Raw genomic sequence first — 24,515 nt, 5'->3', positions numbered from 1 at the left:
TTAAGTTGTACTAGAACCACCAGCTTATTGTATAACTTAGTTTGTGACTTTTTTAATAATTATCATTGTATACTTTGCACATATGTAAATGTTACTGCCAAACATAAGTGCCTCCAAGCAATTAAAAGTGAGTACTGCTATGTCCATTCATTGCTGAACCTCTGGCACAGTGGTCATCATAGGCATTTAACATAACATGCCTGTTGTGGATATCATCACTACACTACACCTAAACCTCTCTATCATACAGGGCTCAAGTCCTGCAGGAATGCATAGGAACTGAGTTCCTGCACTTTTTCCACAACAGAAACACCTCTCCCATTAGCAGGAGTCCTGCAGGACCAGCCCTTATGTGGAAGAGTTGCCACACTTTTTTTTTACATGACTTGACCCCTGCTTTCAAGTGTATATACAACCTCACCATAGCCTATGGGGAAGTCAGCACATAGAAAGCTGGTTTGTATTGTACAGAAGGAAAAGAGTAAAAAAAAGAATAAACAAAAACGACATATGTAAATGTGAACTACAGCAAAAGAACATTTAAGAACGTAGACATCTGGAGAAGTAATGTGAATAAATACAACCACTGTACAGAATGCTCTGATCTTATACTGTACAGATAAATAAACTAATAGTGAAAGGGTAAAAGGGTAAAAAGAGTTAAAATGTTTTAGAATTGACACAGCTAAATAGTGAGAAAGTGTGATTAAGTGGGTGGATTATGGCATGTAGAGATGAAAGATGAGAAACCTTCAACTCTTCAAGATGCTCAAGACACTCGAGCATGTCCAGGTGAGAGATGAAACTGGATTCACTTTTTACCTTGGTTTGAATCACAAACCGATTGCGAACAATTGCAAAAACCTGTCATTGGATGATGGCCAACGCAGCCTGTAAAAAAGTGTTTCATTCAACTTATTGCTTAAAGGTTTAGTGTGATTTATTGGTAAGATTGGACTACATTCACAGTCAATATGAATACCTTTGCATGCATTGTATAATTGCAGTGGACATATTTTGGTGTTTAAAAAAAAAAAAAAAAAAAAGAAAAACACATTTCCAATAGGTTTTTATTAAAAATGTGTTGAGGTTTTCTTTACATTTAATGCAGGCAGCTCTTTTCCAGTCAGAGGACATTTATCAGAAGCCCCGTTTGCAAGGGGATATGTCAGCACTAGGGCATAAACTAAGCAGCTGACATTGATATGTACCACTAATGCTGATTTTACCTTTCCTTTAGCTCTCTGTGTTTTATAAACATTTAAATCAGTATTTTTTTTATCTTGAATTAAGAGTGAAAGAAGTGCTGGTAAGCCGCATCAGTGCCACAAACTGGCATACCTCTCCATTTTCTTCCCCCTCCCTCCTTGAATATTAATCAGGACCATTGCTGCAAAGGGCAACACACAAGTTCTGAGTGCCTGAAGTCGATGCCCTTGGCTTGGCAACTCGGTGTGTGTCCCCTTCTTTGGCATCAACAGGGCAGGCGCGAGATTTTGACACGTCATTGGCACAGAAAGGCCAGGCCCTATGAGTATTCAAAGAGGGAAGAGGAAAAAGCCGAGAGGTGTGTAAACCTTAGCATTGATGCAGCTGTCCAATGGCTCTTTGACTCTTCATTCAAGGTAAATAAGTCCCAGTCTTCATGACTCACCAACAGTCCAGTATTTGAATTCTTCCCTGTTCTATTTCAATAAAATAAGTGAAAAGATATGGAATGTTGATGAGTAGGGGACCACTGCTTCAAAGTGTCTCTGTCGATACTACTTTCTTTTTTTAAACTAAAGCAATCCGCACATATACATGCAATGTAATTACTATGTGAAGGCTAAATATCCATTGTGTTTTAAAACAGTTTGAAACAATGGGGAAAATTTACTTTATATATTTATTTTGTCATTGTTGTCCTCGGTTTTCCTGATGTGTTTGAGTACAATCCTCCTGCTTGATTTAAAGGAGTACTCCGAAGCTAACCTTTTATGGGGGAATTGGAGCATGAGGCAAAGTTATATAACATTCTAATATACTCACGTTTTCCATAAGGTTTTCTTCCCGGTCTTCTCCTCGCTTTTCTCTCCGGCCGGAAGCTGGGTCTTTTGATGACGCTCGACCTGTATTTCTTCTTGATCCGCCGCCATCTTCGCCCGATGACTCATCGCTCCCATGAGTCACTGCGGGCTGTGCCGGCTTCCCCGCCCGGAGTCGGCTACTCCCCCAAAGTTAATTTATTCTGCGCATGCGCATGGGCACATGGATCAGTGGGCTAGTGGGCACATGGATGGGTGGATCAGTGGGCTAGTGGGCACATGGAGAGGGCTGATGAGCTGGGAGGGGGAGGATGGGAGGAGATAACCACAAGGGAAGGAGCTGTGGGCGTCACTTTATTATAATTTATTATAATTTCCTGGGGGGGGGGGAGAGGAGGGGGAGAGAGCAGCAGCTAACAGGAAGCTGGCGCAGAGAGTCATGGGAAATGTAGTCTTTATGACATGGCTGCTTACTGCTACAGGTGGCAATTACAAGAGAATGGCTGGGCCAAATTTGACAAATATGATATCGTTGGAAAGGTCTTTGAAAGAGCTATCAGATGAGGTAAACTTTTTTTTTAAGTATCAGCGCTCCGGAGTACTCCTTTAATGGATGTGTCTTATGTCCCTTGGTAAATATTGTACATGTTGGTTTTGACTTTGATAGAGTAAGTTCGCTCCCTTTTATGCCCTTTTCATAAAATTCTTACTTGTATTATAAGTGTGCACCGCACCTAAAACATAAAAAAAAAACTGTTAGTAAATATGCTTTCCAAATTGTCTCAACCTTAGATATGCCCCTTTGTTAGACAAAATAATTGTTTTATTGGGAAAGTTGGATATTACATTTCTTTAATGTGTTTTAAGTTTAAAAATATGTAAGCTTATCTTAAAAGAGAGGTCTACAGAATGCACGAAAAATAGGTAAACAATCACATCCAGAGCAGCAGAGAGCACTGTGGTTGTGACAGAAAAGAAATCCAAAAAGAAAAGAACTTCCTCTGTAGTATACAGCCGCTAATAAGTACTGGAAGGATTAAGCATTTAAAAAAAAGTAATTTACAAATTTGTTTAACTTTCTGGCCCCAGTTGAAAAAAGTTTTCCACTGGAGTACCCCTTTAAGTCAATATCTCAAAACCAAATACCTGTGATAAATATTGCAGCAGAAGACACACCTATGTACTGGTGACTTAAAGTGTCCCTGTCATTTGAAAAAATGGGTTGGTGAAGATGAAAGTGGAATGTTAAATATATTTTGTGGGATTTAATTTGACTTTTATTGTCAGCTTTCATTGAACTAGGAATTAACTATATCGCTTAGTCAGGTATTATTCACTTTTAAGTGAAGTTCTCTATTTTCCTGTTAACTCATCTTTGGGCTTTGCAGGAGTGGCTGCACATACATTCAATTTACCAGGAAAGTCTTCTACTTCACACGGGTGAATCACAAACATAACAATCATAACCTCAGGTTAATCTGTCTGGAAAATGTAGCAATATTTTGAATTCTTAGTTTTCAACTATTTGCATAGAGTTATGTTTTGTCAAATGATTCTGTAGTTGTGAATATGCTCCAGTTTTTAAATGTCCCATGGCCATTGGGATACCGTCAATCTGGCTTTTCTGGCAAATGGCCTGGTATCCTCCATGGGACTTTTGGGTGCTGCCCACACAAACTAGCGCGCAAGGACCTGAAACTAGTAACTTGTGTGCACAATAGAACATCTTGATGGCAACTGGCATCACAATATTCACTATTATTTGGTATCCTTATTGGTGAAACACAAGGTGAAATACCAGTAGTTGATTACATGACTATATTAGTGGTACCCAGCATTTTTGAGTGTACATTGTTGGACTTCCATACCTTATTGGATTTTTGATTATAATAAAAAATCATATTACATTTTGATTTTGTTACGTTGGACAATTTTGTATTCGATTATTTTATTGTGTGTTTCTTATATCAGTGTATCAATCTTTGGTATGGTATAATATAATTATTTTGATCTGCCAGATCATGTTACAAAGCAGGAAGAACTACGCAAATTTAAGTATAGTGTTGTTAGAAATTATCCAATATAACATGTATAGTGCTCATTTAGACCTCTGCTTATTCACAACTCAGGAGTTCCGTGGGTGGTTCTTATCAGTGATTGACAGCCCAGAATGAGCAGGGATTTCCATGTTGCATGCTATACTTAGTCTTCTTATGTGAAAGTGTATACTATTTTGCTTAACTCCTCCTGCTCTTTAACATGATACTGTAATGTCCGTTTATTTGTTTTTCTGTTTAGGTGTGCATTCACACACTAGTTTGTTCAGAGCAGTTTGCTATTTTACCTGGATAGGGAATAGTTAATGTTCTGAACAAATAAGAACTTGGGTGGAGTTATTTAGCCAGAGTTCTCCTGCATTCTGGTGCTGGTTATTGAGTGCAATACTACTATGTCTGTTTGTGCTATATTCTGACTATGCCTGCTTGAGCATTTACCTTGTATTTATCTTGTCATTTTATCTGGGTTTTTAGTCATGGTTATATAGCATGCTCCCTGCATTTTAGTCTGTGTTACATTAGTTGGTTTTAGGATTATGTTTGTTCGCTCTGCTCTGTCTGTGTTCACACTGTGTCTGAGTCTAGCTTGTACCCTGTGCTCTGTATGTTATAATTCTTGTTCGGTATTCTGGAGTCTATTCAGACTACTCCGGTTCTAGTCTAGTGTTTCATGTATTATATTTCTGTTTCCTACTGGGTCAGCATCTTGTCCACACGGTGGAATGTGTCCGCTGGCCAGTAGCCAGTTTGGCTTTATTATTAATGGCTACTCCTTTTAGTGGAGTGGGGAGTCCAGTTTGTATGTTCTGTGTCCCAGTGTGAACAGTGTCTTATATATTTATGTCCTGTTTAGTTGATCTGATCTTTGTACTTGTACCTGTTTGTGAACAGTGTCCTATGTTACCTGTTCAGTTTAGTGTTTTGGCTCTAAGTTCTTCAGTTTATCCCCTTCATCTCCTGGATTCTACTATATACCTCACTCACATCATGCCTAGTCTTGTTCATTTTATCATGTCTGCCGTTAATCTGCTATCCGGTTTATGAACTGTTTGTTAATTCACTATATTCTGCTCTGTTTGTGAGTTTATATTCTGCCCTGTTAGCATTCATATTCTGTCTGGTATATCGGGTTGTCTTGTAGTTTTCTGTTTCTGTTCTGGTCTGTGACCGACTTTGTATATTATGTGTTTTTACGCCACTGCACTTAAGCGCAGGAAGGGACCGGCGCCCAGTTTTCCATCCAGCATTTAGGATGGATGGGCAAGTAGGCAGGGAGAGATGTTTTAGGGTCAGTTTAGGGCTCACTCTCCCTGTCCCCCCAGTCAGTCATGACAGATACTGGTAGATTGGATTACATTGACAGGGGAACAGTTTCCCTTAAAGGACATCTGCAGAAAAAAACAACTTATCCCCTATCCACAGGATAGGGGAAAAGTGTTTGATCGAGGGGGGTCCGAATGCTGGGACTCCACACGTTTTCATGCATGGGGCCATGGCTCTGCCGCGGCTCTCCTGTGCAAGAGGCATGCCGTCTGCAGCATGACGTCACGGCTGACACACCTCCTCCATGTATCTTTCTGGGAGAGGTGGGGAGGCAGTGTTTGTGCCTTCTCACCTCTCCCACAGAACTGTATGGGGATGGGGCACAGAGGGGGCATACTGTTGACCTCAGAGAGGTTGATGCTATGCGCATACGCCGCTCACACAGTTTGGGAGATCACGGGGGGTCCCAGCGGCCGGACCCCCCGTGATCAAACACTTATCACCTATCCTGTGGATAGAGGATAAGTTGTTTTTTTTTACTGCAGATGTCCTTTAAAATATATATTGAGATTCTTAATATGGCATGTACTTATCTTTCTCTGATATAAAGGTGTCGAGCACCATCCGCTTATCTTATTCAGACTATATATTGGTTACTAAACACTTTTATATTAGTGCACTTGACACCTTAACCCATTCCTGACCTGGAAGTTGAGTCTGTCATAACTAGCAGATGCCCGCTGCAATCAGCAACTGACATCTTACAGTCAATAGTGATGGTGGCATTTAATCATTAAAAGGGTAGGCCAGTGGAGTACCCCGGTAGACCCTGCACATCCCTGGAGTCTAGTGGCCACATTGGCCCGCTGCAATGTGATCGCAGGGTGCTGTTTGGTTGCTAGGGCAGCCTGAGGCCTTACCTTGGTCATCAACTAATGGATTATAAAAGGCCCCTGGGGTATAAAAAAAGAGAAAAAAGAAAAAAAGCTTTTAAAAATATAACTCCCCCCCCCCCCCCAATAAAAATTGAAATTACCTTTATTACATTCCGGACCCTGCAATTCAAATAATCTCCAAGCAATACATTTTGATAAATAATATGATCAAACATCTGCAGTTCTGTATCTTGGTATTTTTTTCAGTCTATACCTTTGATCGTCATTTCCACATGTTGCGATACCACATATGTTTATGTTTATTTTTGTTTCATTATTTTATTTAAAAATGGGAAAAAGGGGTTGATTCAAACTTAAACTACGGGAGGGGCTTATTCAAATTTTTTCATATTTTTTTGGACACTTTATTCACAATTTTTTAACACCCTTTGCTGACTACTGCACGCAATTTTTCCATTGCATACACTAAACAATGCTGTGACATAGCCATTGGTGCTTCATTAGTACAGCCTTCTGAGGTTGCCCGCAATCTTGGAGCATTCATTGTGGTGTCTAAAGCACTAATACCGGATATTGGCCTGATCAGTGATGTCCAGCATCAAAACTGGGTTTTGGCTGTTAATAGCAAATTTATTTTGCCAAAACTCATTAAGATATGAAAGGTGAGCTGTGATAGGTTGCTATGGCCAAAACTAGACAAAAGTAATATAAAGTATATATTTACAAATTTTTCCAATGCTACTATAATCCACTTTTTTGACAAATAGATTCAGGAGTCTGAGGCTATGTTAAACACATTGGAATGTCTATGCAGAATTCCGAGATTCTGCAACAGCAGAGTCCCATTAATTTCAATAGTATTCAGTTGCGCTGTTCACATGGCAGAATTTCTGCACCGGAAACATCTGGCGTAGAAATTCAAATTCTGGTGTCCACAGAAAGAATAGACATGTCTATTCTTTCTGTGGACTCTGCACTTAAATGCATTGTCGTCTATGAGACGGCACATTTCCGAGCGGTTCCAGTGCTGGCGTTTTCTACTAGCATTCCGCTGTCAGGGGAAAGCCCACAAGATTTTTCTTGCAAATATTCCAACGTGTGAACATAGTCTAAGTGTCATGAATATCCCCCTAGGGTTATGTACATTTTTGCCAGTTCTTGTTGATCTAATGTGCCTAAAATTAAAATAAAAAAATGTAGAATTTTTGAAAACAGTCTTAAAGGAGTATTCTGATATCAGGTAAAAAATTGCAAATTGCAGCAGAAGCATATAGCATTGCTTACCTTTGCCATAGTTCTGAAACCACAGAAAATCTATTTGTTTTGTGTGTAGTGCTGTCCTCTACCATGTCTTCTCACTACTTTCTGGTTGAGTTGTTTCTCTGAGATACAGTTTAATCCCAATAATTAATTGCTTTCCCTCAACTGTTTATCACAGCCTTTCTCTTCCAAAGCACTCTGCCAGTTGCTCACCTAGATTGCTCTACAGATCGGAACAGTCTTTGAAACCAGCTGCATTCATTTCCTGTCTGATTCTCTGCTTGTGGCATTGTTCTGCACAGGGCAGCATTCTGCAAAAATATCTATTTTTCGGTAAATGTTTCAATAAACACATACAGTATTTGTGTACGGTTTTCTATAGAAGCTGGAGGAACAAAGTGATAAGGTATTGTTTACACAAGCTATGTGCAAAGCAGCTTTATTTTTTATTTTAGATACATGAGAGCAAAAAAAAAAGGCCATGGCTTTTAGCATTAATACCATATTCATATTTAATTAAGCCATTTACTGACTCAATTCAGCATATTCTAAATTCAGATAAATGACATATATACCTAATATTATTATTATTTTTTTTTTACTAATATTGCTGAGTTTCACATTTTAAAAGTATGTTTATAATGCTGAACTTGATCCTCATGCAATAAAATCCACAAGTTCTTATTTCACTTCACTCTGGATTTGGTTTATTATACCTTTCAACGGAACTAGCAGCGCCAATTTGGAGGTTATTTTGCTCTTCCACGATTATCCGAACTTGATTGTAGGATGCTGTCATATACAACCTAACATCTTATGTCAAAAGCCAAGCCCTTTCTATTTCCTGGTCCCTTCAGGCCACAGATACCATCTGTTGTTGGGATTAGCTGATACTTCCATATACAAAAGGCCAACAGTTCAGGTAATTTTAAGGTTAATACATTTTAAGTCAATGAGTCATAATGTACCTTCTGGAGATTGATTTGTGGATGGATGCATCATTCGGTTATCTGCCAGTTGTCTGCAATTCAAAATGTCTTCTGAAGCTTAAAATATCACTCTTGGTATTTGCAGTCAATTGTGGTATACACAGTAGACTATAAGTTATACTCACCTTTTTTGTCTTGTCTACTACTATGATAAATGAACAGCTTTGTCAGCTTATGTGCATCAGAATTTTCCACTGAGGCCTTATTCCCATAAGGGTATTTTATGTATGTTTTACTTTTGGTTTTAAAAAAGACCAGTCAGCTCTCTTATTTTAGTGCATACTCACTGTGCACTGCCATTTGCTTAATCAATAAGTTGCATTTCTTTATCCTGCTACAGGGAAACACCAACAAGGTAATCAGTTCACCAGTTCACCAATGGTCATCAGTTTTACCTGCACTAATCTGTCGGTACATACAGGTGGTGCAGGTGACACTAATGACAATGATACTTATCTCTCTGGTTCTTCCGCCTTATATTTTGTTCCGGGGCCGAGTTGGAGCATAGGCGGAGCTTTGTGACGTCATCACTGCTGTTTGCTAGCGGCGGGCCAAGCAGAGAACAGCCATGGTGATGTCACAAGGCTCCGCCCATGCTCCAAGTCGGCCCCAGAATAGAAGATATGGCAGAAGATTGCAAAAGAACCAGAGCACGGAATGGGACCAGGTAAGTATCGTTGTCATCAGTGTCACCTACACTACCTGTCTGTAACAACAGGTTAATGCAGGAGAAACTGATGACAAATTTCCTTTAATTTATTTATACACACATTTCCAATAGGAATAACAGGAATAAAGAATTGTAGAATATATCTTTAAAAACAGTATTTCATGGGTAATACAACAATTTATCATCTATTTGAAAGGTCCCTGTTTAGAGATGAGTGAACTTTTCAAAAGTTTGGTTCGGCTGGTTTGCTGAATTTTGATAAAAAGGTTGAACTTGAACTTTACCAATAGCCCTAAAATTCATGTATAACACTGCCCTGAAAACCTTCTAAACAGAGTGAGGGACATGAAGCAGTGAACAACACGGATAGGAGTAGAACCACACATAATTGTAGTAAAGCAGCAGAGAACAACACATATAGGAGTGGGACCACACCAATATATAATAATTGTAATAAAGCAGCAGAGAACAACACAGATAGGAGTAGTACCACACATATATAATAATTGTAGTAATGCAGGACTGTATAGAGAGAGTTCTGCATCTGTTTTGTCAGTGCAAAATCAGTTTTCACTGTTTTTGGTGGTAACTAACTGTCGGCCCTAGCACATTTTATACTTCTTAAAATGAAAGTTCAAAAGCAGGACGGAAAATACCTGAGGGTGTTTATAGGTACACAAATTCTTCCTTATTGGGAGTAGCAATTGTCTTTGTGTCTGGACAATGTAGAAGCAGTGGATTTTTGAAAGCTGTGAAAACTGATTCTCATTTTTGGAAGAAGCAACAGGATTGTCATCCTAGAAAGTGCACAAAAGTGACACAAAACTCTCCATGCACTGCTTTTTCCCAATTTGTGTAAAATAAAAGAACAGGCACACTTAACTTCCAACTTAAAAAAAAATTGGATGCAGAATGCTGCTTTACAAAAAAAATGATATATGTGTGATCCTACTCCAATCTGTGTTGTTCACTGTTGAGTGCCCATCACAGAGATCTTCACCTAACACCTGCTATCTCTAAAATGGCAACTGAAGCTATGTGCATAGTCTCTCATAGTGACTTTCACACCACCCCTCTACTGCCTCCAAACAATTATAGGATTCCCTGAGGTCATGTGATCCTTAATCTTTCTTCTTTCTGCCGTGTGGCCAACACTATTTTGGCAGATTCAAGCCAAAACAAATCCCCCGAGGTTCGAGTTTGTGCTGAATTTTTTTTTAGCAAAGTTAACACATTTTTGAGAGACTTGGTTCACTCATCTCTATCCCTGTTACAGTGTTTGTTATATTTTTCTTCAGCATTGGTAATGGAAACTATGTTCCACTGTGGTCATTTTTATCCTTTGAAAGTGAAAGAAGCCTGTAAAGATATTCATGTTAACAACATTTGTGTGATCCCTATTCAGATCTGCAATATAGAAAATTATTAGAAATAGGACTTACAAACAAATAAAAAATTTCTGAAACAGTACACATTTAAATCTATTATTATATTCTTATTTTCACCGTATTTCAATAAGCTTAAAAAAGGTCAAAATTAAACTAAATCTAGAATTTATTGTATTTGTAGTATATCTTTAATATTGCAAATATTAACTGTTCGCCGCCTGTCATTGTCTATAAAGGTTAAAGGGGTACTCATTTTTTTTTTTAAATCAACTGGTGCCAAAAAATTTAGCAGATTTGTAAATTACTTCTATTAAAAAATCTTAATCTTCCAGTACTTATCAGCTACTAGAGAGGAAATTCTTTTCTTTTTGGATTTATTTTCTGTCTGTCCACAGTGCTCTCTGCTGACACCTGTCTATTTTAAGAACTGTCCAGGTTTGCTATAGGGATTTTCTCCTGTTCTGGAAAGTTCCTGACATGGACAAAGGTGTCAGCAGAGAGCACTGAGGACATACAGAAAAGAAGGAAAAGAAAAGAATTCCCTCTGTTGTATACAGCCGCTAATTAAGTCCATTAAGTGCTGGAAGGATTAAGCATTTTTAATAGAAGTAAATAACAAATCTGTTTAACTTTCTGGCACCAGTTGATTTAAAAAAAAAAAAGTTTTCCACCGGAAAAGTCCAATACAGGGTATTTATTAGAAGTTTACATGATAGTTATAGTAGATACTAAAAGTCATATCCTGATATTAAATGCACAGAGAATGAGCTGCTTCATGTCCATCTTGGAGGTCAAAATTTACTAACTTTTTTATGTAGTTAAACTTCTCATTTTTTACTTCTAGCAGCTTTATACTATTCTCCTATCTGCATTCTGTGTTTAAAGTACCTTGTTTTATATTCATGTAGACTTTTCTTTTAATAATTGTTATGTTTCTGTGGTTAATGTGCTTTTGGTAAAATTTGTATATTGTATTTTTTTTTAAATATGCTGTTAAATGTTCGAAGTACAAGAAGCAAATGTGATATTGTATTACTATTGAGAGGAGATTCCCTACCTCATCCAGTGCAGCTGTTAGTTGGGGTCACTTCAGCTCGGAGGTTCCCTCTGTCTCATGCTAGCCCCGTCTCCTCTGATGATTTAATACCTGTTTTCAGAAGAGGTAGGGCCAGCAGGAGACAGAAGAAGCAGGCTCAGCTGCAGCTTAACCCCAAGGTCCAGTCCTTCCAGCTACACCAAAGGAGGTAGGGTCTTTTGAGAAGACCAAAAAGGCTAACAAAATGATAACTCTTTTGTTTGTTATATTGTTGATTATGGTGCTTGTGTGTTATCTATTCCTATTAATCTTGTTATATTATATGCCATTTGTAATATTAAAACAATTTTTATGGTTTGATATGTCTCCTTTGAATAAAAGCAATTTCTTGTGGTCTTATTTGTTCCATAATGTAAAATATCAATATGGCAAACAAGTTAATATTCTAGTCTGTGAAACTTCATGGATTGTTAATAAGTACATTTCCTATTATGAAGCTATATTGGCCGTCTATTAGATAATCAAGACTGAATCAGTCAGACTGTATGTCAAACTCCATTGTCTTCGAAAAGGCAACTACAGCTCCATGCTGCACTTGTAAATGTAGCTATGGCAAATCAACTCTAATAATAATATCAATTTTTTTTAATTTAGGGACATATAGTCAGATTGTTAAAAGGGTTCTCCGGTGCTTACACATCTTATCCCCTATCCCGCCTGATCGAGGGAGTCCCGCAGCTGGGGACGCCCATGATAATGCACGTGGCACCCTGTTTGTAATCAGTCTCCGGAGCATGTTCGCTCTGGGTCTGATAAGAAAAGGCGCCAACAGGGCCGGCGGCGTGTTACGTCCCAGCTGTGGGACTCCCGCGATCAGGCATCTTATCCCCTATCCTTTGGATAGGGGATAAGATGTGTAAGCACCGGAGAACCCCTTTAAAAGGATTGTTTTGTGCTGTCCAAAACACCGGTGGCATGAAACAGGGGTGAACTGATACCTCAGGGGCACCCCGGGGAATAGAAGATCATAGAGTCCCCATGTGCCCAGCCATGTGCAAGCTGCACCTTTATAGAGATCCCACCCACAACAATATAATTTCTCCTCCTGTACAATCTGCTTAGGGTGACAGTACTGTGGTCCTTTAACCTGTTGGGGATGAAGGGCGTATGCATACGCCCTTGCGTCCTGGTACTTAAGGACGAAGGGCGTATCCATACGCCCGTGGGAATTTCGGCCTCCGCCGCGCGCCGGGCAGGGACCGGGCCGGGGTGACTGCTGATATCTATCAGCAGGCACCCCGTGAAAATGCCCAGGGGGGTCATTAGACCCCCCCATATCGGCGATCGGTGCAAATCGAAAGTGAATTCACACTTGCGATTTGCGCTGATTCTGGGTCATTACGGGTCTATGGTGACCCGGTGACCCGGAATAGAAGGGGGATCGCGGGTGTCTAAGACACCCACGATCCCCCTAAAGCGATAGGAATGAGGTGGCAGGGTTGCCACCCCTCCTATCTCTACTATTGGTGGTCTAGACACGACCACCAATAGCAGATCTGGGGCGGAGGGGTTTACTTTCGTTTTCCCCGTCCTGCCCACCCACAATAGGCAGGGCAGAACGGGGAAAACGAAGAGGACCGGGCACCGACGTCCACTTACCCCTCCGGAGGCAGCGGAGCGACGGGGATCGGCAGCGGCGGCGGCGACGGAGATCTGCGGCGGCGTGCGGCAGAAGAGGACGGCTCCCGGATGCGACGGAAGCCGGTGAGTAGTTGCATAGCAACATCTTGAGGGCTACAGTCTGAGACCACTATAGTGGTCTCTAGACTGTAGCCCTCTAGATGTTGCAAAACTACAACTCCCAGCATGCCCAGACAGCTGTTTGCTGTGTGGGCATGCTGGAATTTGTAGTTTTGCAACAGCTGGAGGTCTGCAGTTTAGAGACCACTGCACAGTGATCTCTATACTGCCCTCTAGATCTTGCAAAACTACAACTCCTAGCATGCCCACACAGCTGTTTGCTGTCTGGGCATGCTGGGAGTTGTAGTTTTGCAACATCTGGAGGTCTACAGTTTGGAGATCACTGTTCAGTGGTCTCTAAATTGTAGCACTCCAGATGTTGCAAAACTACAAATTCCAGCATGCCCACACAGCAAACAGCTGTCTCGGCATGCTGGGAGTTGTAGTTGCGTACCTCCAGCTGTTGCATAACTACATCTCCCAGCATGCCCTTCTGTGATCAGACATGCTGGGAATTGTAGTTTTGCAACAGCTGGAGGCACACTGGTTGGAAAATACTGAGTTAGGTAACAGAACCCAACTCAGTAATTTCCAACCAGTGTACCTCCAGCTGTTTCAAAACTACAACTCCCAGCATGTACTGACAGACCGTGCATGCTGGGAGTTGTAGTTTTGCAACAGCTGGAGGCTCACTGGTTGGAAAATACTGAGTTAGGTAACAGAACCTAACTGAAGGTTTTCCAACCAGTGTGCCTCCAGCTGTTGCAAAACTACAATTCCCAGCATGTACTGACAGACCGTGCATGCTGGGAGTTGTAGTTTTGAAACAGCTGGAGGTTTGCCCCCCCCCCCCCCCCCCCATGTGAACGTACAGGGTGCATTCACACGGGCGGGTTTACAGCAAGTTTCCTGCTTCAAGTATGAGCTGCGGCAAATTTTTCGCCGCAGCGCAAATTCCTAGCGGGAAACTCGCCGTAACCCGCCAGTGTGAATGTACACTAAAAACACTACACTACACTACCACCTAATAAAGAGTAAAACACTACATATACACCCCCTTACACTGTCCCCCCCAATAAAAATGAAAAACGTATTGTACAGCAGTGTTTCCAAAACGGAGCCTCCAGCTGTTGCAAAACAACAACTCCCAGCATTTCCGGACAGCCACTGATTGTCCAGGCATGCTGGGAGTTTAGCAACAGCTGGAGGCACCCTGTTTGGGAATCACTGGCGTAGAATACCCCTATGTCCACCCCTATGCAATCCCTAATTTAGTCCTCAAATGCGCATGTGCTCTCTCACTTTGGAGCCCTGTCGTATTTCAAGGAAACAGTTTAGGGTCACATATGGGGAAAATAAAAAGTAAAGGGCAACACCAGCATGTTAGTGTAAACATTTTTTTTTTTTACACTAACAGGCTGGTGTAGACCCCAACTTTTCCTTTTCATAAGGGGTAAAAGGAGATAAAGCCCCCCAAAATTTGTAGTGCAATTTCTCCCGAGTACGGAGATACCCCATATGTGACCCTAAACTGTTTCCTTGAAATACGACAGGGCTCCAAAGTGAGAGAGCACATGCGCATTTGAGGACTAAATTAGGGATTGCATAGGGGTGGACATAGGGGTATTCTACGCCAGTGATTCCCAAACAGGGTGCCTCCAGCTGTTGCTAAACTCCCAGCATGCTTGGACAATCAGTGGCTGTCCGGAAATGCTGGGAGTTGTTGTTTTGCAACAGCTGGAGGCTCCGTTTTGGAAACACTGCTGTACAATACGTTTTTCATTTTTATTGGGGGGGACAGTGTAAGGGGGTGTATATGTAGTGTTTTACTCTTTATTAGGTGGTAGTGTAGTGTTTTTAGTGTACATTCACACTGGCGGGTTACGGCGAGTTTCCCGCTAGGAATTTGCGCTGCGGCGAAAAATTTGCCGCAGCTCATACTTGAAGCAGGAAACTTGCTGTAAACCCGCCCGTGTGAATGCACCCTGTACGTTCACATGGGGGGGGGGGGGGGCAAACCTCCAGCTGTTTCAAAACTACAACTCCCAGCATGCACGGTCTGTCAGTACATGCTGGGAATTGTAGTTTTGCAACAGCTGGAGGCACACTGGTTGGAAAACCTTCAGTTAGGTTCTGTTACCTAACTCAGTATTTTCCAACCAGTGAGCCTCCAGCTGTTGCAAAACTACAACTCCCAGCATGCACGGTCTGTCAGTACATGCTGGGAGTTGTAGTTTTGAAACAGCTGGAGGTACACTGGTTGGAAAATACTGAGTTGGGTTCTGTTACCTAACTCAGTATTTTCCAACCAGTGTGCCTCCAGCTGTTGCAAAACTACAATTCCCAGCATGTCTGATCACAGAAGGGCATGCTGGGAGATGTAGTTATGCAACAGCTGGAGGTACGCAACTACAACTCCCAGCATGCCGAGACAGCTGTTTGCTGTGTGGGCATGCTGGAATTTGTAGTTTTGCAACATCTGGAGTGCTACAATTTAGAGACCACTGAACAGTGATCTCCAAACTGTAGACCTCCAGATGTTGCAAAACTACAACTCCCAGCATGCCCAGACAGCAAACAGCTGTGTGGGCATGCTAGGAGTTGTAGTTTTGCAAGATCTAGAGGGCAGTATAGAGATCACTGTGCAGTGGTCTCTAAACTGCAGACCTCCAGCTGTTGCAAAACTACAAATGCCAGCATGCCCACACAGCAAACAGCTGTCTGGGCATGCTGGGAGTTGTAGTTTTGCAACATCTAGAGGGCTACAGTCTAGAGACCACTATAGTGGTCTCAGACTGTAGCCCTCAAGATGTTGCTATGCAACTACTCACCGGCTTCCGTCGCATCCGGGAGCCGTCCTCTTCTGCCGCACGCCGCCGCAGATCTCCGTCGCCGCCGCCGCCGCCGATCCCCGTCGCTCCGCTGCCTCCGGAGGGGTAAGTGGACGTCGGTGCCCGGTCCTCTTCGTTTTCCCCGTTCTGCCCTGCCTATTGTGGGTGGGCAGGACGGGGAAAACGAAAGTAAACCCCTCCGCCCCAGATCTGCTATTGGTGGTCGTGTCTAGACCACCAATAGTAGAGATAGGAGGGGTGGCAACCCTGCCACCTCATTCCTATCGCTTTAGGGGGATCGTGGGTGTCTTAGACACCCGCGATCCCCCTTCTATTCCGGGTCACCGGGTCACCATAGACCCGTAATGACCCAGAATCAGCGCAAATCGCAAGTGTGAATTCACTTTCGATTTGCACCGATCGCCGATATGGGGGGGTCTAATGACCCCCCTGGGCATTTTCACGGGGTGCCTGCTGATAGATATCAGCAGTCACCCCGGCCCGGTCCCTGCCCGGCGCGCGGCGGAGGCCGAAATTCCCACGGGCGTATGGATACGCCCTTCGTCCTTAAGTACCAGGACGCAAGGGCGTATGCATACGCCCTTCATCCCCAACAGGTTAAAGGACCACAGTACTGTCACCCTAAGCAGATTGTACAGGAGGAGAAATTATATTGTTGTGGGTGGGATCTCTATAAAGGTGCAGCTTGCACATGGCTGGGCACATGGGGACTCTATGATCTTCTATTCCCCGGGGTGCCCCTGAGGTATCAGTTCACCCCTGTTTCATGCCACCGGTGTTTTGGACAGCACAAAACAATCCTTTTAAAGGGGTTCTCCGGTGCTTACACATCTTATCCCCTATCCAAAGGATAGGGGATAAGATGCCTGATCGCGGGAGTCCCACAGCTGGGACGTAACACGCCGCCGGCCCTGTTGGCACCTTTTCTTATCAGACCCAGCAAACAGCTGTCTGGGCATGCTGGGAGTTGTAGTTTTGCAACATCTAGAGGGCTACAGTCTAGAGACCACTAGAGTGGTCTCAGACTGTAGCCCTCAAGATGTTGCTATGCAACTACTCAACGGCTTCCGTCGCATCCGGGAGCCGTCCTCTTTTGCCGCACGCCGCCGCAGATCTCCGTCGCCGCCGCCGCCGATCCCCGTCGCTCCGCTGCCTCCGGAGGGGTAAGTGGACGTCGGTGCCCGGTCCTCTTCGTTTTCCCCGTTCTGCCCTGCCTATTGTGGGTGGGCAGGACGGGGAAAACGAAAGTAAACCCCTCCGCCCCAGATCTGCTATTGGTGGTCGTGTCTAGACCACCAATAGTAGAGATAGGAGGGGTGGCAACCCTGCCACCTCATTCCTATCGCTTTAGGGGGATCGTGGGTGTCTTAGACACCCGCGATCCCCCTTCTATTCCGGGTCACCGGGTCACCATAGACCCGTAATGACCCGGGAGAAATTGCACTACAAATTTTGGGGGGCTTTATCTCCTTTTACCCCTTATGAAAAGGAAAAGTTGGGGTCTACACCAGCCTGTTAGTGTAAAAAAAAAAAATGTTTACACTAACATGCTGGTGTTGCCCTTTACTTTTTATTTTCACAAGAGGTAAAAGGAAAAAAAGACCCCCAAAATTTGTAACGCAATTTCTCCTGAGTACGGAAATACCCCATATGTGGGCGTAAAATGCTCTGCGGGCGCATAACAAGGCTCAGAAGGGAGAGTGCACCATGTAAATTTGAGGCCAAAATTGGTGATTTGCACAGGGGTGGCTGATTTTACAGCGGTTCTGACATAAATGCTAAATAATAAATACCCACATGTGACCCCATTTTGGAAACTACACCCCTCACGGAATGTAATAACGTGTACAGTGAGCATTTACGCCCCACAGGGGTCTGACAGATTTTTGGAACAGTGGTCTGTGAAAATGAAAAATTTAATTTTTTTGTTTGCACAGCCCACTGTTCCAAAGATCTGTCAAACGCCAGTGGGGTGTAAATGCTCACTGCACCCCTTATTACATTCCGTGAGGGGTGTAGTTTCCAAAATGGGGTCACATGTGGGGGGGGTTCACTGTTCTGGCACCACGGGGGGCTTTGTAAATGCACATGGCCCCCGACTTCCATTCCAAACAAATTATCTCTCTAAAAGCTCAATGGTGCTCCTTCTCTTCTGAGCATTGTAGTTCGCTCGCAGTGCACTTGACGTCCACATATGGGGTATTTCCATACTCAGAAGAAATGGGGTTACAAATTTTGGGGGGCATTTTCTCCTATTACCCTTTGTAAAAAAGTAAAATTCGGGGAAAAACCAGCATTTTAGTGGAAAAATATTTTTTTTTCATTTACACATCAGACTTTAACAAAAAGTTGTCAAACACCTGTGGGGTGTTAAGGCTCACCGTACCCCTTCTTATGTTCCTTGAGGGGTGTCGTTTCCATAATAGTGTGCGATGTGTTTTTTTTTGCTGTCCTGGCACCATAGGGGCTTCCTAAATGGGACATGCCCCCCAAAAACCATTTCAGAAAAACTCACTCTCCTAAATCCCATTGTTGCTCCTTCGCTTCTGAGCCCTCTAGTGCACCCGCCGAATGCTTGACATACACATATGAGGTATTTTCTTATTCGAGAGAAATTGGGTTACAAATTTTGAGAGGATTTTTTTCCTTTTACCCCTTGTAAAAATTCAAAAACTGGGTCTACAAGAACATGCCAGTGTAAAATATGAAGATTTTGAATTTTCTCCTTCACTTTGCTGCTATTCCTGTGAAACACCTAAAGGGTTAACACACTTACTGATTGTCATTTTTAATACTTTGAGGGGTGCAGTTTTTATAATGGGGTCATTTATCGGGTATTTCTAACCAGAAGACCCTTCAAATCCACTTCAAACCTGAACTGGTCCCTGAAAAATTCCGATTTTGAAAATCTTGCAAAAAATTGGAAAATTGCTGCTGAACTTTGAAGCCCCCTGATGTCTTCCAAAAGTAAAAACTCGTCAATTTTATGATGCAAATATAAAGTAGATATATTGTATATGTGAATCAATACATAATTTATTTGGAATATCCATATTCCTTATAAGTAGAGAGCTTCAAAGTTAGAAAAATGCTAAATTTTCAAATTTTTCATGAAATTTTTGCATTTTTCACCTAGAAAGGATGCAAGTATCGCCGAAAATTTACCACTAACATAAAGTAGAATATGTCACGAAAAAACAATCTCGGAATCAAATTTATAAGTAAAAGCATCCCAGAGTTATTAATGCTTAAAGTGACAGTGGTCAGATTTGCAAAAAATGCTCCCGTCCTTAGGGTCATAATGGGCTCCATCCCCAAGGGGTTAAAGGGGTACTCCACTGGAAAACATTTTTTAATTAACTGTTGTCAGAAAGTGAATTACAGATTTGTAAATTACTTCTATTTAAAAATCTTAATCCTTCCAGTACTTATCAGCTATTGTATGCTCCACAGGAAGTTCTTTTCTTTTTGAATTTCCTTTCTGTCTGAACACAGTGCTCTCTGCTGACACCTCTGTCCATTTTAGGAACTGTCCAGAGCAGGAGAGGTTTGCTATGGGTATTTGCTTGTACTCTGCACAGTTCCAAAAATGGACAGAGGTGTCACAGGGAGCACTGTGGTCAGACAGAAAGGAAATGAAAAAAGAAATGAACTTCCTGTGGAGCATACAGAAGCTAAGAACTGGAAGAATTAAGATTTTTAAATAGAAATAATTTATAAATCTGTTTAACTTTCTGGCACCAGTTGATTTAACAAAATATTTTCCAGTGCAGTTCCCCTTTAATCACACTCCTTAGACAGCATTTACATGCATCTCATAGTCATGTCAGTCATGTCCAGTGAGGCACGGAGAAGCCACCTGGGACTGGCACAGTTAGTTTAAACCTCGGTCTTGGATGTTTCATAAACTAAATTCTTTGAAATGTCAGTGTTTCACTAAGACATAGATGGTTGCGAAACCTGTCTCTGTTTTAGCTGCCTGTGGTTTTGGGCAGCCTGAAACTACTAAAGGTTTCTCTTTATAAGTTTAACACTGGGTAAAAAAGACATGTAAAATATGGCCATAAAATAGCAAAAAACTCCCACATTGAATTTATGCCCTTTTCTTAAAATTAAATTTATTTTAATTAAAAGGAAACTGATAGCACCCTTTTTCTAATGCTTTTTACTGGGTGAAAATTGGTGCAGCCATTCAGGAAATATTCATCTTGTTGCTACTATAGTAATTTCTTCCTAACTGCACTGGAGGCGGCTGTGCTGCTGTATACGCTATGTTTTCTCCCATCGGCTATGGCAATACCCCCCTTCCCTTCAGCAGATAACTCCACCCCTTTCATAAATATTCATCTACTCTTTCTTAGCAGGTCTTTGGAGGGGGCGGAGTTGTCATCTGAAGGGGCAGGGTTATTGCTGGAGCGAGCGGTGGAAAGCATTGCACATACAGCAGCAGCCACCTCCAATGACATATGAATATTTTCTGAACAGCTGCACTTTTACCCAGAAAGAAGTGTTAGAAACAGGGTCACCCATACTATCTACCTGTATATTCACGTTAGTCTTGGTGACCCTGCTGTCAGTTTTCCTTTACCTGAGACTGTGGAGATGACATTGAGAAGGGTAAGCAAGGGTCTTGGAGAGCTCCTATAAACAGACTATGAAAGAAAGTGTAGCTAAGGCTGTTAGACAGCATTATGATGCTCAGTACGCTAATGAAAATCAGCCATCAGCTCTTCCATTTTTTTGTAGATGCATTTGTTTTTAACAGATACCATTCCGACAATGTCGATGCTCAGGACTATCGTCCTTGCTGACATCTGCAAGAAATAAGAAAGTGATCTTGCAGAAGACTTGCAAGAACTTGGACGCATAGATAGTAGAAGAGAATTAGGGTCTATGGGCTTAACTAGCAAATCAATAGTACAGATAAGGGAAAACTCCTTGAAAGGGAGACAAAACCACCATACAAGGGACAATGACCCCCAAGATGTCCGAAATACCAGCATAGATCTGAGAAGAAAGAAAATATGCAATGCAAGACCATATGGGAACCTGGTACCAGCAAGACACTAGCTTATAAATGTTTGTCCTGTGCAATATAGTAGATAATTTGTGACACCGACTAAACAAGGGTCTTCAAGACACCATTGAAAATGCTTTGCCTAACTCCTTCTTCCAGGCCCCTGTAGAGAACAGCTGAAGAAAGGGCATTTAAAGGGGTCATCCAGGAAAACCTTTTTTTATATATCAACTGGCTCCAGAAAGTTAACCAGATTTGTAAATTACTTCTATTAAAAAATCTTAATCTTTTCAGTACTTATGACCTTCTGAAGTTAAGTTTGTTCTTTTCTTTCTAAGTCCTCTCTGATGGCACGTTTCTCAGGAACTGCCCAGTTTAGAAGAGGTTTGCTATGGGGATTTGCTTCTAAACTGGGTGGTTCCCGAGACAGGTGTCATATGAGAGGATTTAGACAGAAAAGAACAAACTTAACTTCAGAAGGTCACAAGTACTGAAAGGATTAAGATTTTTTAATAGAACTAATTTACAAATCTGGTTAACTTTCTGGAGCCAGTTGATATATAAAAAAAAGTTTTTTCCTGGATAACCCCTTTAACTGGAGGCCATATATCAGTGATACAGTAATCTCAACAGCTAAGCAAGAAGAGCAGAGTTTATTTAAAGGCATTAGAGAACAATAGATACAGAGTGAACTCCATAAAATGCTTGAGCTGCATATGCTCCATATATATTTAGTGGGCGAAGGAGTGGTTCAGGTACTAACTGATCAAAAGACTTAAAGGGGTACTCGGGTGAAAACCTTTTTTCTTTTAAATCAACTGGTGGCAGAAAGTTAAACATATTTGTAAATTACTTCTATTAAAAAATCTTAATCCTTCCTGTACTTGTTAGCTGCTGAATACTACAGAGGAAATTATTTTCTTTTTGGAACGCTCTCTGATGACATCACGAGCACAGTTCTCTCTGCTGACGTTATTATAATAATAATAATAACACTTTATTTATTGTTGTTCTTAGTGGGATTTGAACCCATCTAAGTTGCCCCTAGCAACATCTGCTATGCATCTGCTATGCATCTGCTATGCATGGTTGCTAAAATGGACAGAGATGTCAGCAGAGGGCACTGTGCTCGTGATGTCATCAGTGTTCCAAAAAGAAAGGAATTTCCTCTTTAGCATTCAGCAGCTAATAAGTACTGGTAGGATTAAGATTTTTTAATAGAAGTAATTTACAAATATGTTTAACTTTCTGCCACCAGTTGATTTAAAAGAAAAAAGGTTTTCACCTGAGTACCCCTTTTTTTTTTAACCCCTTAACGACGCAGGACGTATATTTACGTCCTGCGCCGGCTCCCGCGATATGAAGCGGGATCGCGCCGCGATCCCGCATCATATCGCGTGGGTCCCGGCGCTAATCAACGGCCGGGACCCGCGGCTAATACCACACATCGCCGATCGCGGCGATGTGCGGTATTAACCCTTTAGAAGCGGCGGTCAAAGCTGACCGCCGCTTCTAAAGTGAAACTGAAAGTATCCCGGCTGCTCAGTCGGGCTGTTCGGGACCGCCGCGGTGAAATCGCGGCGTCCCAACAGCTGATCGGACACTGGGAGGGCTCTTACCTGCCTCCTCAGTGTCCGATCGACGAATGACTGCTCCGTGCCTGAGATCCAGGCAGGAGCAGTCAAGCGTCGATAATGCTGATCACAGGCGTGTTAATACACGCCTGTGATCAGGATGAGAGATCAGTGTGTGCAGTATTATAGGTCCCTATGGGACCTATAACACTGCAAAAAAAAAGTTAAAAAAAAGTGTTAATAAAGGTCATTTAACCCCTTCCCTAATAAAAGTTTGAATCACCCCCCTTTTCCCATAAGAAAAATAAAACAGTGTAAAAAAAAAAATAAATAAACATATGTGGTATCGCCGCGTGCGTAAATGTCCGAACTATAAAAATATATCATTAATTAAGCCGTACGGTCAATGGCGTACGCGCAAAAAAATTCCAAAGTCCAAAAAAGCGTATTTTGGTAACTTTTTATAACATTAAAAAATGAATAAAAAGTGATCAAAAAGTCAGATCAAAACAAAAATCATACCAATAAAAACTTCAGATCACAGCGCAAAAAATGAGTCCTCATACCGCCCTGTACGTGGAAAAATAAAAAAGTTATAGGGGTCAGAAGAGGACATTTTTAAATGTATAAATTTTCCTGCATGTAGTTATGATTTTTTCCAGAAGTACGACAAAATCAAACCTATATAAGTAGGGTATCATTTTAACCATATGGACCTACAGAATAATGATAAGGTGTCATTTTTACCGAAATATGCACTGCGTAGAAACGGAAGCCCCCAAAAGTTACAAAATGGCGTTTTTTTTCGATTTTGTCGCACAATGATTTTTTTTCCGTTTCGCCGTGCATTTTTGGGTAAAATGACTAATGTCACTGCAAAGTAGAATTGGCGACGCAAAAAATAAGCCATAATATGGATTTTTAGGTGGAAAATTGAAAGGGTTATGATTTTTTAAAGATAAGGAGGAAAAAACGAAAGTGCAAAAACGGAAAAACCCTGAGTCCTTAAGGGGTTAAATCAACTTATGCCAGAAAGTTAAACAGATTTGTAAATTACTTGTATTGAAAAATCTTAATCCTTCCAGTACTTATTAGCTGCTGGAAAGAGGAAATGATTTTCTTTTTGGAACACAGAGCTCTCTGCTGAATCATGAGCACAGTGCTCTCTGCTGACATCTCTGTCCTTTTTAAGAACTGTCCAGAGAAAATCCCCATAGCAAACATATGCTGCTCTGGACAGTTCCTAAAATGGACAGAGATGTCAGCAGAGAGCACTGTGCTCATGATGTCAGCAGAGAGCTCTGTGTTCCAAAAAGAAAATAATTTCCTCTGTAGTATTCAGCAGCTAATAAGTTCTGGAAGGATTAAGATTTTTTAATAGAAGTAATTTACAAATCTGTTTAACTTTCTGGCACCAGTTGATAAAAAAAAAAAATTTAATTTCCACCGGAGTACTCCTTTGAGCAGAGTACCTGTTAGAAAATAGGAAACAGTCAGGGAAGGATAGTGGGTTTAACTTAGAAAAGAGGAACGTTGTACACCCAGTGGGAACACAGGGTTCCCAAGAAGAGTATTGCTTAGTATTGTGGTACCAGGTAAAAAAATATAAGGGCTGAGCACAGTATGGCCTAACATAAAATGTATCTCCAGAAGACTTTACCTTATGTTTGTACATCGAGTACAAGGTCTGTGCCCTCTTTTCTTAAACATTTAAGCCCTTGATATTCAGGGTTGCAATTGTAACAT

Source organism: Hyla sarda, chromosome 1 (assembly GCF_029499605.1).
Source record: "Hyla sarda isolate aHylSar1 chromosome 1, aHylSar1.hap1, whole genome shotgun sequence".
Taxonomy (NCBI): Eukaryota; Metazoa; Chordata; class Amphibia; order Anura; family Hylidae; genus Hyla; species Hyla sarda.
The sequence above is the reverse complement of the archived record's forward strand: the minus strand, read 5'-3'. Positions refer to the sequence as shown.